Genomic DNA, 18,497 nt, shown 5'->3' on the forward strand with positions numbered 1-18,497 from the left:
TCTCTGGTGACAGCTATTTAGTCTTAAGCACACTCTCATCTAGAGCAGTCCCTTTAAAATACACTGTAGAGATGGCTTGTGGGAGGTAAATTCCCTCAATTTTTGCTTATCTGGTAATTATTGAATCCCCCCTTCAAATTTAAATGATAATCGTGTTGGGTAGAGTATTCTTGGTTTGAAGCCCTTCTGTGTCATTGCACTGAATATATCATGCCACTCCCTTCTGTCCTGTAAGGTTTCTGCTGAGAAGTCTGATGATAGCCTGATTGGTTTTCCTTTGTAGGTGATCTTTTCTCTCTCTCTGGCTGCTTTTAATACTCTGTCCTTGTCCTTGATCTTTGCCATTTTAATTATTATATGTCTTGGTGTTGTCCTCCTTGGGTCCCTTGTGTTGGGAAATCTGTGGACTTCCATGGCCTGAGAGACTATTTCCCTCCCCATATTGGGGAAGTTTTCAACAATTATTTCTTCAAAGATACTTTCTATCGCTTTTTCTCTCTCTTCTTCTTCTGGTACCCCTATAATGTGAATATTGTTTTGTTTGGATTGGTCATGCAGTTCTCTTAATATTCTTTCATTTCTAGAGATCCTTTTTCCTCTCTCTTCCTCACCTTCTCTGTATTCCTGTTCTCTGATTTATATTCCATTTACTGTCTCTTCTACCTCACCTAATCTGCTTTTAAATCCCTGCATTGTTCTTTCATTTCAATTATCTCCCTCCTGAATTGGTCCATTAGCTCTTGAATATTTTTCTGTAGCTCCTGTAACATCTTTATGACTTTTATTTGGAATTCTTTTTCAGGATGATTGGTGATTTCAGTCTCACCAAGCCCTCTTTCTGGTGTTTGAGGGATTTTGAGAACAAGGTTCTTCTGCCTTTTCATAGTCCGGGAGAAATGGGAGTGGTGTCTGGCCAGTGGCATGTGTGTCAGCTGGGAGAAGAAAGCCCCTTCCTGCTTGCTGGTCTCTCTGCTGTTTATGCTGTTTAACCGCATGCAGGGAGTAGCCTCTGCATTAATCCCCTAAACTACCATGGGTGGGGTCACCCTCAGGATGGCCTAGAGCAATGGCGGGTCTCAGGCAAGTGGCAGGGGTTCTGCCATGAGAAGACAGCCCTTTCATGTTTCCCGGTCTCAGCACCCATCTCCACTGTCTGTGCCAGTTAACTGCACCCAGGGAGCAGCCTCTGGGTCTGGGTCAGTTAGCTGTGCACAGGGAGAAGCCTCTGCGTTAAGCTGTGTAGTTGCTCTATGTGGGGCTTCCCTGTGGCTGGTTGGCAGCAATGGTGGTGTCAGCCGGTTTGCACACAGATGGTGGCAGGGAGGAAGGAGCAGCATGCTGCTTATGGTGAAGGGACTCAGGGCTGCATTGCCAACCAGGGGGATAGAGCATCTGAATCTCCTGAAAGTTCCTAGCCTGTTGGGCTGAGGGTACCAGGAAGATTTTGTCCACCTGTTTCTTCTCCTAAACACATGCCCCTTAGCAGCCCTCTGGCTGTTGAGAAGTCTTTTAAAACATCTGCTTTTCTTTTGTCCCAGGGCAGCCAGTTGTGGGAACCTGTTTGCAGTCTTAGTCTCAGACTTTGCTTTTCAGCCCCTCTAATCTCCAGAACACCATGCAATGTAGGTCTGTGCTCCTAGGGTAGATTTCTAGGGCTGGGTATTTAGCAGTCCTGGGCTTCCACTCCGTCTCTGCTCTGATTCTTTTCCTCCCGCTTGTGAGCTGCGGTCGGGGGAGTGCTCGGGTCCCGCCGGGTGGCAGCATTTTACTTAACCCTTTTCCATGTGATGTTGACCTCTCCCAGGTGTAGACTGGCTGGTGTACTGTTGCTTCTGGTCACTCTTTTAGGAATAGTCGTATTTGCTGTATTTTCAAAATATATGTGGTTTTGGGAGGAGATTTCCACCACACTACTTATGCCACCATCTTTTCTCCCTGTGATTAATATTTTTATACATTATGAAGTGCTCACCATGATAAGTGTAGTCATCACTCTCATCACACCAAGTTATTACAATATAATTGATTACGTTCCTGATATATTACATCTGCATGACTCATTTGTTTTGTAAGTGATAGTCTGTACCTCTTTGTTCCCTCTTATTTGGTGCTTACTACATGGCCACTAGGACATCACCTGACTCAAAGTTGCAGACCTGGATTCATGCTCTTTCCCCAATTAGACTATAAATTCCTTGAGGACTGGTGTTTTCATGTATCTCTTTGTATTGTCAGAGCAGTGCATAGTACTCTAAGCATGATAGCTGCCCAGTTCATTTTTAAAAATACAAAAGCTTTGAACAGGTTTTACTGTGTTTGCAAATTTTACTGTATTTGTATTTTATTTTCATTTATAATCTTCATAGGCAGATGAGGGTTGAGGCTTATGCAGTTGTAGGTTGTATATATAATGCAAAAATGGATCATTATTGGTGAATCTCTAAAATGAAAATGAAGTGAAACTTACAACATTGCTGAGCTAACAAGATAACCTAGTAGAGATCACTTGAACAAATCTTAGTGAATAGGTAAGAATAATTTATAATCAGAAAATAAAGCCTACACAAATAGGATTTGCTAAAGAACACTTTTTTCCTTAAAATATTTATTCATTTGTGACATGTGCCTAAATTATCACTAACCCAGAATTAAGGAGATCCAAATTAATGAAGTTCAGTTGCTGTGTGATGCATTAAAATATCAATTTGTGTTCATTCCTCCTATATTTGTTCCTTCTACCATTTCAAGCAGCAGCTATCCGGGACTTGGGTAATTCCTGGGATTTTAATTTATATTTTAACTTTATATTTTTGGCAAGGCTAACCCTGAAGCTGCTGGAAGTCAGAGGGTTGGTACATCTTTGCTGGAGCCTAAATCACTGGGGAGATTATGCCAAGTGCCTTTGAGGGGCTATTAAGGAAGAGAAGAGTGACCATAAAACAGAGGTCCCCATGGCATCTGCCACGACAGGTGTTTGGGTTGGGACACACAATGTCTTTAAAATGCTTTAATCTGAATGTCTGTAGGTAGGGTCAACTTGACTCAGCTCCTTCCTCCATATGACGTTTGGTTTGAGAACTTCTGCTAGAAGACAATAGTAGGAGAAAGAGAGAGAGAGGTTTTCCAGACTGAAAATGATGGCCTGAGGCCATGAAGCCAGCGGGAGCAACACTTAGCATAATGTTCATGTAGAAAGAGTGGGAAATGGAGAACAAACTTTCAATATCTGAAACCAAAAAGCTGAGTTGACTGCTTCCTTTATAATGGAGATATCTGCGGGTGAGGCAGGGTCTCACTGAATAATGCCACCCACTGATCTGACCTGGGGTGTGGGGCCTGCAGGCTGTGCTGTCAGAGGTGGCAATGGAGTGGCCAAGGCTTCAGAAGCAGGTTCACCACCTGTTGGCTGACTCCTGAAGCGTGAGGCTTTCGGTCCAAGCTTAGTGATGCTAGGAGCCACTAATCAAATGGGTTTAAAACCAGGTCTTGTGTTTACTTGTTACCATGGCTGTAAAATCACCAGTCCTTTCCTAGAAGAGTGGAGCTTTCGTGGTTTTTTTTGTTTAATTCTCAAAAAGATGAAACCCTAAGCTCAGGTTTGCTGCCTAGACAGAGAATTCTATGCCCACATAGAGCTCTCAAATGGAGCTTCCAGACCACGAGAGGCTGCTGGGTCTTTGACATGAGCACATATGGGGCGACCACAGGGCCTGGAGGTGGAAGTTCTCTTCCCTTGCCTTCCAGGCATCATGGAGACCACATGGCTTCTGCTTTCCTCTAGGAAAAGAATTTCCCCAACATCACCTAGTAGTGAATTGTCCATCAATCCAGGGAGATGGGGACTTAAACCAAGAGTTGAGTCAATTTAAAGAAAATTAATAAATGTAGTACTTCTTGCACAGCTTTGTTTGTAGGTTGATAGCATTTCCCTCATTTTATGCAGGGAGAGAATGATACGACATGTCACTAATGGAAGGAAGAGCATGAAAGAACAGTCAGATGGGACTGCAGGTTTTATTTAAATTGGATGTGGAGGGTGAGGGGTCAGGAGTTTGTAGCCCAAGCATACCTTCTTCAGCTCCTCAGCTGTTTGTGAATGAAGGGCGGGGCTAGATCCTTTCTAGGATCACTCACAGATCTGACACACTGGTGCCATTAACATTGCTTTTAATAGGACTTTAATGGCAGATTGCAAGTTTCAGAATACAAAGTGCAAGAATCCAAATCTCTTCATTCGTTAATACCAGCAACGAGTGAATAAACTTAGCTATTTTACTCATAATGCTCTGAATTTATAAAATGACTTAATGTCACTTGTTTTATACTCAACGAAGCTCTATAAATCTCGTAGAGGGGGAGATATTAGACCAAGAGTCCTTAGCGTCATCAGCTGAGAATGAGTCCTGAGTGGTCCCTTCCCTAGCTCTAGGGCTCCTCTGGGCCTCTGGCAGCACCTTCACCCCCAGCTCTCAAGGTCATGCTGCCCCGTCTGCTGTGGAGGCTCCTGCATACTCTGTCATGCCCTTTTCACATCAGCCACCATTGGAAGCAGAACTTCTGAGTCTTCTAAGGTCATCTGGACTCTCATCCCCATAAGGATCTGTGCTCCCCTAAACCTTCCACCCCTTCTTCTACCTCCCCACATGGCCCCAAGCCTCTCGCTGCTCCTTGGGACTCAGTCAGCGCTATTCCCTATGCCCCCACCTCTTCCCTGGACGTTGCCTTCTTGTTCTTGGTGGACTCCCATGCAAGCTATTTTCTTCCCGCGTTCCTCATACCATTGCAGTGACAAGTGGGCATGTGTTTCTTCATGCTCCTTTTTTATTCCCAACTTAAAAATGAAGCACACGTGAAAATAAGGCACTCACCAGATGCCACATTCTCATCAAGCTTCCCATTTCCTTTTCCTCTTTCACAAAACCCTTCCTCAAAGATTGCCCACTCCCCTCTCTCGCTCTTTCTTTCCCTTCCCTTCTCCTTCCTTCCCTCCCACTTTCTGTCCTTCTGCCCCTCCAGTCAGACTTCTGTCCCACTTCACCACTAGGGCCGCCCCAGCTCTGAGCACGATCGGCCTCTACTTTGTGGAATCCAGTGGCCAGCAACTCCCCACTTCCTAGTCCATCAGTCCTGTTGTCTTCAAACGCCTTCTTCCCTTGGAGCAATAAAAGCCAGAAATGCCTTCACCCTCCCCTTCACACTTGATTCGGAGTGTAAGCTTAGAAATCTAGGTTAAATATATGATCTCCCTAGGGTTTTTTAAAGCATTTTTTCCCTTTTCTTCTGGACTCAATTGATGTTGGAAAGAGTTTTACAGTTTCCTCATCTGTAATTTGGAAAATAAACTCATTTTTTAACAAGGTTGCAAATTCAGTATGCTCTTAGTGTCTCTGTTAGTGGTACAAGATGGAGGAGCTACATCTAATGGTTTTTACCCATTTTTTTCCTGCAAACTGGGAAAAGCTTCCAAGTTGAAAAGACACATAGAACATGGATTTTGGATCTAGACAAGCCTGCATTTGAATCCTGCTTCTCTCATTAGCCACCTGTGTGGTTGGGAGAAGTTATTTTAATCTTTTAAACCACATCCATTTATGGGAATACACTTGTCAACTTCCTCAGTTTTTGGGGGCAATTAAATGATATAAAATATTTAAATTATCTAGTGTAGTTCCGCCCACAAAAAATGTATTTGATAAATATTAGTTATTATGAACACCAAAAGATGTCTAAAAATGAAACATTTTCTAACTACAAAATCTATAATAAAGAAAATTAATGTTCTAACAGTTCAAAGAAGGAATTGACCCATTAGATTATTTTCTGTGACAGTGCTGTGTAACAGGCAATGCCCCACAATTTCAGTGGTCAAAGTAACAAATATTTAGCTCTTATTCATGGGTTTTAACTCAAAATGTTCTGGTTGATCTTGGTTGGAGTCGGCTGGATTGGGCTGGATTTGGGGCTTTAATCTGGAGTCAGATCCGCTCCATTGATTTTCACTGTGCTGTTTATAAATTCTTTCCTAGATTTCTTGGGTAAGTATATGGGTTACAGTTATAGGAATTTCAAATGGTGTGAGCATAAATTTCATTTGTATTATAATTTTCTCATAAAAATTTGGGAAACATTTGTAGTCCTCTGTAAAATCTTTTCTAATTATAATTGTAAGAAAGAAAAAGTCCTTGTCATCAGATTGCAGACATCTTGCCGACTAAATGAACAGCCAGAACACCAAGATTCATCCCCTTGTACACATATCCCCTTCTAGTTGTTTCTTGCCTCAAGTAATTAAATTATTTTCTTTTCAAGGAACTAATGCAGCACAGCACAGAAATTTCAGATTTCAGTATTCTAGAACACAGTGAGCATGACCCGAGGACACCCTACCAATTTATGACTTGTAACAGAATGTAGATAGTGGAGTTAATATTGAGGATTTGAAATTTCTCATTATTCTTCAGGGACATGTTTACAAAATTATCATGTGAAGAATTCAGATATGTAAACATTGAGCTGAGTTACTCAATAAATCAGACAGGGAATAAGTTTACCAAGTAAATGAGCAGAAAAGGGCCCAAAGCATTTGGCATTTCTTTTAATTCTTATACTTGATTTCCCTTAGGTCTGTATTGGTTTCTTTAGATATTCTTGCCATCCAGACCAGTGTTTATTTGAGAGGTGGCAATAATAATAAAATCTCAGGGTATTTTGAAAGGTAGAAGTAGTGGTTACAGTATTCTTACAATGGAAGCCATTCGGAAGTGATAGAATGAGCTTGTGCTAGAGTATCTCTTATACAAAAGCCCTGGAAATGACAGAAAACGAAATAAACAAATCAATCAAAGGATACATACCCTTGCAAACAGAAATAAAGGGAAATAAAGTTATTACAGAAATAATGGCTCATGTAGAGTTTGATCAGACTCTGACTCTGTGTAGTTCAACCAGCAGTCCCCTTTTTGTCTTCAGACTGACTTCTGTCATGGAGTAAAACGGCAGCAGGAATTTCAGACCTCATAATTGCTTACCACACTGTTGAAAGTAAGAGAAAATCTGCATCTAAGAATTTCCAGGAAACATCTTAGAGCAGCCAATTGTCTGGACCACTCTGGAACCAATTCACGTGTTCAGAGGAACATCAGACACCGACTGGATTAGCCAAGGATTGCCTGGATCAATATGGTGACCCAGGGGAGATCACCATCCTGACTGTCTGAGGCCAATCAAGGCCTGTAGCTGGAGTTAGAGGTGAGGCCAATTTCACCCAAACCTCAAAGGACTGCTACACAGTGAGGAGGGGGTGGTATAGATGCTGGGGAGACAACAGAAACGTCATTAGTGAAAGAAATCTTGATGAATTCTAAAGCACTCATATCAAACAGGACATGCTCAATGATTTCATGTCATGAAACTAGAAAATATACAAGAAAAAAGGGAAAAAGCTTTAGAATAACTAGGGTTAAAAAGAAAACTTAAATATAAGTTAAAAGTATTTAGAAATATAGGAAAATGAGAAGACTACACAAAAAAATGTTTTTGTTGCAACTGGAAAAGTAGTCAGAGGAAATGTTTGTAGCCTTAGATAAATTCATTTTTTTTGAAAGATGAGAAAAAATATATTGATATAAAAAAACTGAGAAAAACAAAATGAAAGAAAAAATGAAGATAAAGAACAAATAATTAAAATAACAAAAAAGATATTTAATCAATAAATCATATCTATTTCCTAAAAAACACCAGTGAATAGACAATATTTTGGTAAGTGTGTAGAAGAAAAGATGAGAAAGTACAAATAACTTAGATGCAGAATATAACCAACACTGATTAAAACAGTGACCATATAAATATTAGCTATTATTGTCATTGTTATTGTTGTAGTATAGATATTAAAGTAATGAGGATCTTATGTAATGCTTTATGCCAACTAGACTAAAAGTAAACATTTATAGAAAAATTAAAATATCAAAACTGCCTGAAAAAGAAGAAAACTTAAATAGAAGTCAAGGATCTAACCACCACCACTCCTAAATCAATTTTCCCATGTCCACATAGTTTTATAGAAAAATGCTATCAAACTTTCAAGGAATCAGTTATTCCCATCTGATAGCAAATATGTCAGAACACTTACAAGTGACCCAACTTACTCAGCTAAGAACACTGATACCAAATATAAGAATATAACAGGAAAATAATAGAAAAAATAAAAGAGTAATGTAATATAACCAAACAGTGCTTACCCAGGATTGCCAGGATAGTTTAACATTAGATAATAAACATACTTTAACAAGGTTAAAGCAGAAAAAAGTAGTATCACTGTTACTGAGTTGTAATTCAACTCCAGTGTGTTCAAAGAATGAATTTTGTATGACTTGAACCTTTTAAATGTATTGAGACTTATTTAATGGTCCACAATATGATCTGTTTTGGTAAATGTTTTCAATGTACTTGACTAAATGAACATGTAAAATTTCTGTTTAAAAAAAAGCTACATTTGCAGAGATAAGTGATAATTAATAGAATGGAAACAGATATTTGAAATATATATTAGATACCTATATATCACAATAGATTCATATCTAGAATTCATAAAGAACTCCTATGAATGAATTAGAATAAAATATAATTAAAAAATAAGAAATGAATGGGAAATAGCAATTCAAACAAGAGGAGATATTAATGGCCATAAAACAGTTGCAAGGATGTTAAACCTCACTATTACTTATGTAAATACAATTAAACAACTGTGTTATTATTTTTCATCTATGAGACTGGCAAAAAAGCAAAACAAAACCAAAAAAACTTTAATGGTATCAACTATAGTCAAGGGTATTAAAAAACAGGTTTCCTGTTTGTTGGAGTATCAACTGTAATTCATGCTGGCAGTTCATGACACATGCCTCTTCTACCTGGAAGGAGAGCTTCCGTTCGGTCATCTGTGTGGGCTGTGGTGGATGTGGACCGTTGTTCTCTTCTCTCCCTTTGTACCCATCCTCTTGGCTGAGTGACCCACCGAGTCCTTTCACTGCAGTGGGAGGGTGTGTGTTTCCATTCCCTTATGCGTTTGTTCATGTGACCTGGTGAACTCTGGTTCACAAAGAATGTGGAGACGTGTAAAGGAGACCTAATACCAACCCAAAGCTTGGAGCCAAGCCTCTCTTACTCACAGCCTGAGGCAGAGACACCTTAGCCAACTCATGAATTCATGTGGGAGAATAATAAAGGCTTGGTGTTAAAAGTCTCTGGGTGTTGGAGTGGTTTCTCATGCATAACTACTACAGTGATAGATGAACAATTCACGGGCCAGAGAAGAGGAAATGAGCATGTAAACTGGATAGAGATTTCAAATCAAACTCCCAAATAAGAATCCAGAGATGTGAAAGATAAATGGATGAGGTAAAAATCTGGATGGGTAATTAATTACATAGCAGCCTTTGTAAACAGAGAGAATCTTTATAATTTCTCTAAATCATCCCATTACAATTTTACTTCAAAAATTATGTGTTGATTACAGCCTGAGCAGGGCAATTCTCTGGGTTCCTGGCAATATAGCAAAGAACAAGATAAACATAGCTCTTGACCTCAAGAGCTTGGCGGTGTGACTGAGGATCTGATGTTGAACTAGGTTGTCCAGTGTTTAACTTACTGTGTATATAAAATAAAAAACATGTATAAAACAAAACCTGGATCTGCAATTTCCCAGTTAAAAATTAGACAGTGCCATTAATTGCTACAAGGATGAGCTATCTCTTGCAGCCCTCTAGATGTAACTCCTCCTACCAGAATGTGGACAGAAATCTAATAAGGACAGAGCACTTTCTAAAAATGGAAGTAGTTTACCACAGATTTCAGTGTTTAAAATGTTCTGTAAACTTACAAAATTGAATTAATTATGAGCATGTGCTGAAATGAAGAAGAATGTTAGTAAGCGCAGATGGAAAACAGAAGGGAGATAGTTATTGAGGGGTGCTCCAAACAGATCTGGCCAGTAGGCTTTCGCAATTTTTATATCCACTTCATTTATGAGAAAGAGATATTCTACTGAATATACTTAAGTGTTAGTAAACAAATCCTACCTTTGGACCTACCTAATCCTTTGCATGATGATACTGAGATCCAGAAATGAAGTCACGTGCCCTTCTAAATTACTGTAGTGAATTGGGCTGCTTCATCAGTCCCTATGTAGATTTATTCTTCCCCCACCTGGGAAGAATAAACAAGATTCAAGAACACATTCTTCAGAGCCCTGACTTTGAGTAATCTCCACACTTTAGCCTTTCTTGACCTCCACCAGTGGTATGAACAACTACTTACACTGTAATCTGTGTAACTTCAGCATTTACTCTACCAAGCTGTATTATAATGTATTACTGTTTTTGTCTAAATATTACTCCTCTGTTCCTTACCCCACTAAATGAAGTCCTCTTTCTGGGCAGGAGTTGCGTAAGATTTATTCTTACTGTATAGACCATATAACATCTTTATTTACTTTTGCTTTTTCCCACAACAGCCGTATTTAATAATGTGGCTTCACCAAACCTGGTTGTTAGGAAGGGTACATGGAGGCCATGTAAACTTAGGCCAATGAGAAGTCTCACACCTAACGAGGGCAAGTGCAGACTGCATTTGCAGAAGTATGAAGGTGTGGGACAGCGGGGTATGCGTGTGCACCTGCAAGGCCGCTTAGCTTTTGTTTTAAGTTAGAAGAGTGGCCTGCCACCCTAATACCAAAACCAGGCAAAGACCCCACTAAAAAAGAAAACTACAGACCAATATCCCTGATGAACATAGATGCAAAAATACTCAACAAAATATTAGCAAACCGAATTCAAAAATACATCAGGAGGATCATACGCCATGACCAAGTGGAATTCATCCCAGGGATGCAAGGATGGTACAACATTCGAAAATCCATCAACATCATCCACCACATCAACAAAAGAAGGACAAAAACCACATGATCTCCATAGATGCTGAAAAAGCATTCGACAAAATTCAACATCCATTCATGATAAAAACTCTCAACGAAATGGGCATAGAGGGCAAGTACCACAACATAATAAAGGCCATATATGATAAACCCACAGCTAACATCATACTGAACAGTGAGAGGCTGAAAGATTTTCCTCTGAGATCAGGAACAAGACAGGGATGCCCACTCTCCCCACTGTTATTCAATGTGGTACTGGAGGTCCTAGCCATGGCAATCAGACAAAACAAAGAAATACAAAGAATCCAGATTGGTAAAGAAGAAGTCAAACTATCACTATTTGCAGATGACATGATATTGTACATAAAAAACCCTAAAGACTCCACTGCAAAACTATTAGAACTAATATCTGAATTCAGCAAAGTTGCAGGATACAAAATTAACACACAGAAATCTGTAGCTTTCCTATACACTAACAGTGAACTAATAGAGAAATCAGGAAAACAATTCCATTCACAATAGCGTCTAAAAGAATAAAATACCTAGGAAGAAATCTAACCAAGGAAGTGAAAGACCTAATAGCCTGAAAACTACAAGACACTCTTAAGAGAAATTAAAGAGGTCACTACAAATGGAAACTCATCCCATGCTCCTGGCTAGGGAGAATTAATATCATCAAAATGGCCATCCTGCCCAAAGCAATATACAGATTCGATGCAATCCCTACCAAATTACCAACAATATTCTTCAATGAACTGGAACAAATAGTTCAAAAATTCATATGGGACCATCAAAGACCTCGAATAGCCAATGCAATCCTGAGAAGGAAGAATAAAGTGGGGGGGATCTTGCTTCCCAACTTCAAGCTCTACTACAAAGCCACAGTAATCAAGACAATTTGGTACTGGCACAAGAACAGAGCCACAGACCAGTGGAACAGAACAGAGACTCCAGACATTAACCCAAAGATATATGGCCAATTAATATACGATAAAGGAGCCGTGGACATACAATGGTGAAATAACAGTCTCTTCAACAGATGGTGCTGGCAAAACTGGACAGCTACATATAAGAGAATGAAACTGGATCACTGTCTAACCCCATACACAAAAGTAAACTCCAAATGGATCAAAGACCTGAATGTAAGTCATGAAACCATAAAACTCTTAGAAAAAAATATAAGCAAAAATCTCATGGACATAAACATGAGTGACTTCTTCATGAACATATCTCCCCAGGCAAGGGAAACAAAGGCAAAAATGAACAAGTGGGACTATATCAAGCTAAAAAGCTTCTGTACAGCAAAGGACACCATCAATAGAACAAAAAGGTATCCTACAGTATGGGAGAACAAATTTATAAATGACAGATCCGATAAAGGATTGACATCCAAAATATATAAAGAGCTCACATGCCTCAACAAACAAAAGGCAAATAATCCAATTAAAAAATGGGCAGGGTTGCTGAATAGACAGTTCTCTAAAGAAGAAATCCAGATGGCCAACAGACACATGAAAAGATGCTCCACATCACTAATCATCAGAGAAATGCAAATTAAAACCACAATGAGATATCACCTCACACCAGTAAGGATCGCCATCATAGAAAAGACAAACAACAACAAATGTTGGCGAGGTTGTGGAGAAAGGGGAACCCTCCTACACTGCTGGTGGGAATGTAAACTAGTTCAACCATTGTGGAAAGCAGTATGGAGGTTCCTCAGAATGCTCAAAATAGAAATACCATTTTGTCCCGCCCCGCAGGACAGTCAACGGGGGTCGACGACCTGGAGGAGAGAATGAAGGGTCAAGGGACACAAAGAACGGACAGCAAGACAGGATATCTGATCAAGCTGACACAGTTTATTGTTTGCAGGCTCAATTAATACAGGTAGCAAGGAAGGGGTGGGTCAGAAGGTGATTGGGCCTTAGGGGGCGCCGGCGGAAAGGTGTAAAGGGGTGATTGAGCCTTGGCTGGCACCGGCGGGAGCGGAGGACCCGGAAGAGTAGCAGGGAGTTCACCATCTTGTGGGTGGGGGCCCTTGGGAGGGAGGTTTTAAGGGTGGGGCTTTCCCCTGGGGCAGTGTGTGTTCTTGAGAAGCAGGGTGTTGGCAGGGTTAGGCCAGTGGAAAGCACAGAGGAGGAAACACTGCCTAGCAACTTGACTGCAAGACCTACACTTGTTTGGCTAGGAGAGCAGCTTTGCTTTTTCTAGGATACTGCAGAAATGATTGCTGTTGTCTTAAGACTTACATAACTAGTATTGCTTAAAGTCCATAGGCTCGCTCCCAACATCTCCCCCTTTTTTATTTTATAATAAGAAGACAGTGCCTGTCTTAGTTGCCCCAAGGCAGTGACTCTGATCTTACCCATCATTGGTACTCCCACTCCAATGTGGAAGCCCTGTCTTAGGTTGCCAGAGGCTCTAGGGTGCTTACCCGTCTTTGACTATCCCGTCTCTTTTTTCTCTTTAATAAAACAACCAGTCTAACTCAGACTGGGTCAAGGTAGGTGCCTGTCTTAGGTTGTATGGCTGAAGTAAATCCTTACCCCTCATGGGGCTATAGTCCTCTGTCGACCACTCCCTGTCTTAGGTTGGTATTTACAATTCAACCATATCTTACCCTTCATTGGCTACCATACTTGACTTTAGATCTTATGATTTACAGGTGGGGGGGGGCCGTCTGCAATTTCAAATGATGCAGGCCTCTTAAGGCTTGTTGGATGAGTTTTTACATGCTGTGAAGGACACAAGGCCCTAGTAACAGCCACAAAAGCCATAAAATGCTTAGAGTTAAGAGAGGTGTGACAGGGTGCCAGAGACTATTCAGAGGTTCTTTGCACGTCTTTCATCTGATTTAATATATCAGATGTGGCTGCATAAGGTTATATAGTTGTTAACACTTAGCTTAGTCTTTTTAATAATAAGATCTTATTTTCTTAAATACTCAGACAATTCATTAAGACTTTAAACATAAGAAACTGTTTTAATAAAACAATTAGAGAACCCTTTGCAATCTTTCAATATTAAGAGCAGACTAACAGTTAAAGAATACTTTGTCTTTCCAACTGAAAACAAAACTCCAATTTTGCTGTGTTCTCGATATTAAGACTCACTTGCTTTAATTTCACATAGCATGATTATATCTGTAAGGATACAGTAATTTATTCTTCATTTGCCCTATGGTCCCAAGCACATAAGCCAGTGAAAATTATGCCTGGGCTTGCCTGGGTTTATCCCGCCTTATCTCTAAACATCTTGACCCTCCCCCAAAGCAACAGGCTGAGCGGATCTGCCACAACAAAAGGCACCATGCTGCTGCACCACACTGCTCTCTCTGTCTCCCTTTAAATAAATAGCTGTACTTTAGAACAATTAACCTTCTTTTACTCTCAAGAAAACGAATTTCCATTCTTTATACTTTCTCTTATTAAAACACACATCTTAACATACTAAAATATTTTCCTTATTATATCAAGTAGTTTTCATTAGAACTTAAAACTATTTGATACTTTAACTTTCAGTGAACACTGAAAAATAGGCCACTGTAAACTGTTACACCAGCATTCTTCAGATTGATACATTTATGAACATATTTTATCATTTTTGGAAATGTGCCTTATAGCACAATTTCTCATTACGTACAAAATATGTCTATATAGCTTAGCAAACTTTAAGAATTTTGGTTACCACAAAAATTCTCAAGCTGTTTGCAGATATATACATTTATACATTAATACAGTAATATTATTAAAAAGTTTATTTGCTACACTTGTTTACTTATTTTTAGCAACATGCCAGATTACTTATAAAACTTTTACTAAACATCAAAGTCAAGCTTTTCTTTAAGCATCTTCTTGAAATATTTAACAGGTAACATCAACTTAAATGACTTTAAGTAAACTTTGGCAGTTAATAACTATAAGGACATGTCCGTATCAGTTAAGCTTAAATTAGCATTAATGCATAATATTTATTTATTAGATTTTCTGGAAGTTTTAGAATGCCCAATTTTCACAAGCGCTTGTTTTTAAATCAATTTTTATTAATACAATCCGGAGGTAGAAAACATTTTTTATTTACACACTTAGACACACAAACATACAGACCAAGACATAATGACTACAGTTAGCAACACTTTTCATATAAAAACATACAAACTGACATACAGATTTGAGTTTCTAATATTCAATTGCCTTCTTTCTTCTTAGTTTTTTTGATTAAAAGTACTTCAGTTTTCAAGAATACACTCTAAGGGCAAGCAGTTTACATTACTGGGTTAAGGTTTAGACAGCCCCAGTTCAGGGGGCTGGAAATCTAATAGCTAAATGCTGACACAGTTACTTTTTCTGGACCAAAAACTCTGTAATAGTCTCGAAGGCAATCGCCTACTCGTTGCCATTTCTTTTCACTAATGGTTCCTTCTTGAGGGAACCAGGGACACACATCTTCAATAAAGACTAAAAAACGTTTCAAATCTTTTTTCTTAACCCTTGTTTCTCGTGTCCTGAGGGACTCTTTGAGTCCGGCTATGAACAAATCTTCCTGCGAGAATGCTTGCCCCATGACTTACCTTCCTAAATGCGTCGCCAATTGAGTATACACAAGTCTGTCTCACGCCAGGTTCAGAACGTGGTGACTCTGGCGAGGGTCTAGCTGCAGACACCTCCTTTCATGGGTGGGCCCGGGCCCACCCTCCTGGGGGCGACGTTCTCGCCTCTCTGGTCTGTCGGGCCCCACGTTGGGCGCCAGTTGTCCCGACCCACGGGACTATCAACGGGGGTCGACGACCTGGAGGAGAGAATGAAGGGTCAAGGGACACAAAGAACAGACAGCAAGACAGGATGTCTGATCAAGCTGGCACAGTTTATTGTTTGCAGGCTCAATTTATACAGGTAGCAAGGAAGGGTTGGGTCAGAAGGTGATTGGGCCTTAGGGGGCGCTGGCGGGAAGGTGTAAAGGGGTGATTGAGCCTTGGCTGGCACTGGCGGGAGCGGAGGACCCGGAAGAGAAGCAGGGAGTTCGCCATCTTGTGGGTGGGGGCCCTTGGGAGGGAGGTTTTAAGGGTGGGGCTTTCCCCTGGGGCAGAGGGTGTTCTTGAGAAGCAGGGTGTTGGCAGGGTTAGGCCCGCGGAAAGCACAGAGGAGGAAACACTGCCTAGCAACTTGACCGCAAGACCTACACTTGTTTGGCTAAGAGAGCAGCTTTGCTTTTTCTAGGATACTACAGAAATGATTGCTGTTGGCTTAAGACTTACATAACTGGTATTGCTTAAAGTCCATAGGCTCGCTTCCAACACCATTTGACCCAGGAATTCCACTTCTAGGAATTTACCCTAAGAATGCAGCACTTCAGTTTGAAAAAGACAGATGCACCCCTATGTTTATCGCTGCACTGTTTACAATAGCCAAGATATGGAAGCAACCTAAATGTCCATCAGTAGATGAATGGATAAAGAAGATGTGGTACATATATACAGTGGAATATTACTCAGCCATAAGAAAAAAACAGATTCTACCATTCGCAACAGCATGGATGGAGCTATAGGGTATTATGCTCAGTGAAATATGGCAAGCGGAGAAGGACAAGTACCAAATGATTTCACTCATGTATGGAGTATAAGAACAAAGGAAACTGAAGGAACAAAACAGCAGCAGAATCACAGAACCCAAGAATGGACTAACAGTTACCAAAGGGAAAGGGACTGGGGAGGATGGGTGGGAAGGGAGGGATAAGGGCGGGGAAAAAGAAAGAGGGCATTACGATTAGTATGTATAGTGCATGGGGGACACGGGGAGGGCTGTGCAACACAGAGAAGACAAGTAGTGATTTTACAGCATCTTACTATGTTGATGGACCGTGACTGTGAAGGGGTATGTGGGGGGGACTTAGTGAAGGGGGGAACCTAGTAAACATAATGTTCTTTCTGTAATTGTAGATTAATGATACCAAAATAAGAAAAAATAAAATAAAAATAAAAAAAATAAGAAAATTGGGCTGCATCTGGATCACTAACATACTTTTGTACCTTGCTCTAAATTTAACTTCATCTGATAGGTAATGGGGAGTCTTGTGGGTTCATGGACCCAAGTCCAATATCTGATGGATTTGTTATAAGGGGTTGACAAAGATATTTAACCATATATACATATATTTTTGCCATTCATCCTTTTTTTTTTCAAGATTTCAAGGTTTTTATTGTTTAGGATGAGGTTGTCAAATAGAGAAAAAGTGAGCTGAGTGAAACAAACATGTGAGACAAACACCAGTCCACGGGGCAGACGTGTGGTGGGGGCAAGGGCGACTGAAGTTCACCCGCTGGAGTGGAAGCCCTTCTCCTGACCCCGTTCTGCCCTCTGCCTCCAGGCTCCTTGAAATGGGGTTTGCAGAGCAGCTACAGGAAATCATCGGCCGCCTCCCCGGAGGCTACCAGACTGTCCTCTTCTCTGCCACACTGCCCAAACTGCCAGTGGAGTTCGCCCAGGCAGGTGAGTGAGTCGGGGAGCAGGGCTGGGGCCTGGGACTTGGTCAAGACCTGGGGGGCTTGTATGTCAGTGACTCCCCCCACACCCTCCCTGTGCCCACTGCAGGCCTCATGGAGCCTGTGCTCATCCGGCTAGATGTGGATGCCAAACTCAACGAGCAGCTAAAGGTGAGGGTACCGCTGTGCCCCTTCCCAGGCCCAGAACCTGGCCCCGTGAGCCAACCATCCTGGCCCTTTCTCCCTACCAATGTCCTTCTTCCTTGTGCACGAAGACTCCGAGGCCGCTGTGCTGCTCCACCATCACAACGTGATGCGGCCCCAGGACCAGACCGTGGTGTTTGTGGGCATGAAGCACCATGTTGAGTACCTCAGTGAGGTGAGCGGGCCCTGACTGAGCCAGGCTAGGGAAGACACGCTGGGACCACCCACCCTCCCGGGACCACCTTGTGCATCAGGGGCTGGGAGCTGCAGTTCCATGTGCGGCCACCAGAGGACAGCACTAGAGTGGGACATGGGCCTGGCAAGGGCTCATTCATCCATTTTTTAAATTTAGGAATATAATAAAACAAAATAGCAACCCCAAAAATGCAAATATAATATAAGCAATAACACACAAAGGGAAATTATGTGAAAACAGCACCTGTTGCTTGTATGTTACACAAGAGCCCACTGCAGTCTTTGGAGTTCATGGACAACCTTGAAGAACGCATTAACTAAAGACACAGCAGGATTCTGTGAAAGTCACAAGTTTCAAATGTGTGAGATATACAGATTTAAAATCGTTTCTTGCTTTTTTTCTTTTTCACTAAAACTTAGCACTTAGGAGACCACCAGTGTTCAACCATATTTTTATTACCTTTAAAATCAAGGTGGAGAAATGAAACGGTTATCAGCTCTAGGCAGTTAAGGAAGGCTCATGGCTGTCACCCCTGCTGGTCCATCAAGCCTGCTCGGAGGAACAAAGGCTCTGCCCACTGGGGACTCCTCTCCTGTTACCTTCATATTCGCCTTTCCACCCAGGTTACATTAACTTTCTTCTCACATGTTTTGCATGTCTGAGATTTCCCTAACCACCTAGGAAGGCAG

General features: G+C 41.0%; 2 long non-coding RNA genes across 3 annotated transcripts in view; one reads left to right on the forward strand and one right to left on the reverse strand.

Moving 5' to 3' along the window:
• The window catches only part of LOC130680618 (uncharacterized), a 53,639-nt gene extending 36,006 nt beyond the window's left edge, over positions 1-17,633 (forward strand). For both annotated transcript variants that reach the window (XR_008993640.1, XR_008993639.1), the window contains one exon: positions 17,294-17,633. This is a non-coding gene — a long non-coding RNA (uncharacterized LOC130680618). The remainder of the gene's footprint in view (positions 1-17,293) is intronic.
• On the reverse strand, positions 6,672-15,779 carry LOC130680620 (uncharacterized). Its single transcript, XR_008993643.1, has 3 exons — positions 15,501-15,779; positions 10,086-10,200; positions 6,672-7,032 (listed from the first exon to the last, which is right to left on the reverse strand). It is a non-coding gene; the product is annotated as an uncharacterized LOC130680620 (long non-coding RNA).
• Positions 17,634-18,497: the final 864 nt, after the last annotated feature.

The sequence above is a fragment of the Manis pentadactyla genome, chromosome 14 (assembly GCF_030020395.1).
Source record: "Manis pentadactyla isolate mManPen7 chromosome 14, mManPen7.hap1, whole genome shotgun sequence".
NCBI classification, from domain to species: domain Eukaryota; kingdom Metazoa; phylum Chordata; class Mammalia; order Pholidota; family Manidae; genus Manis; species Manis pentadactyla.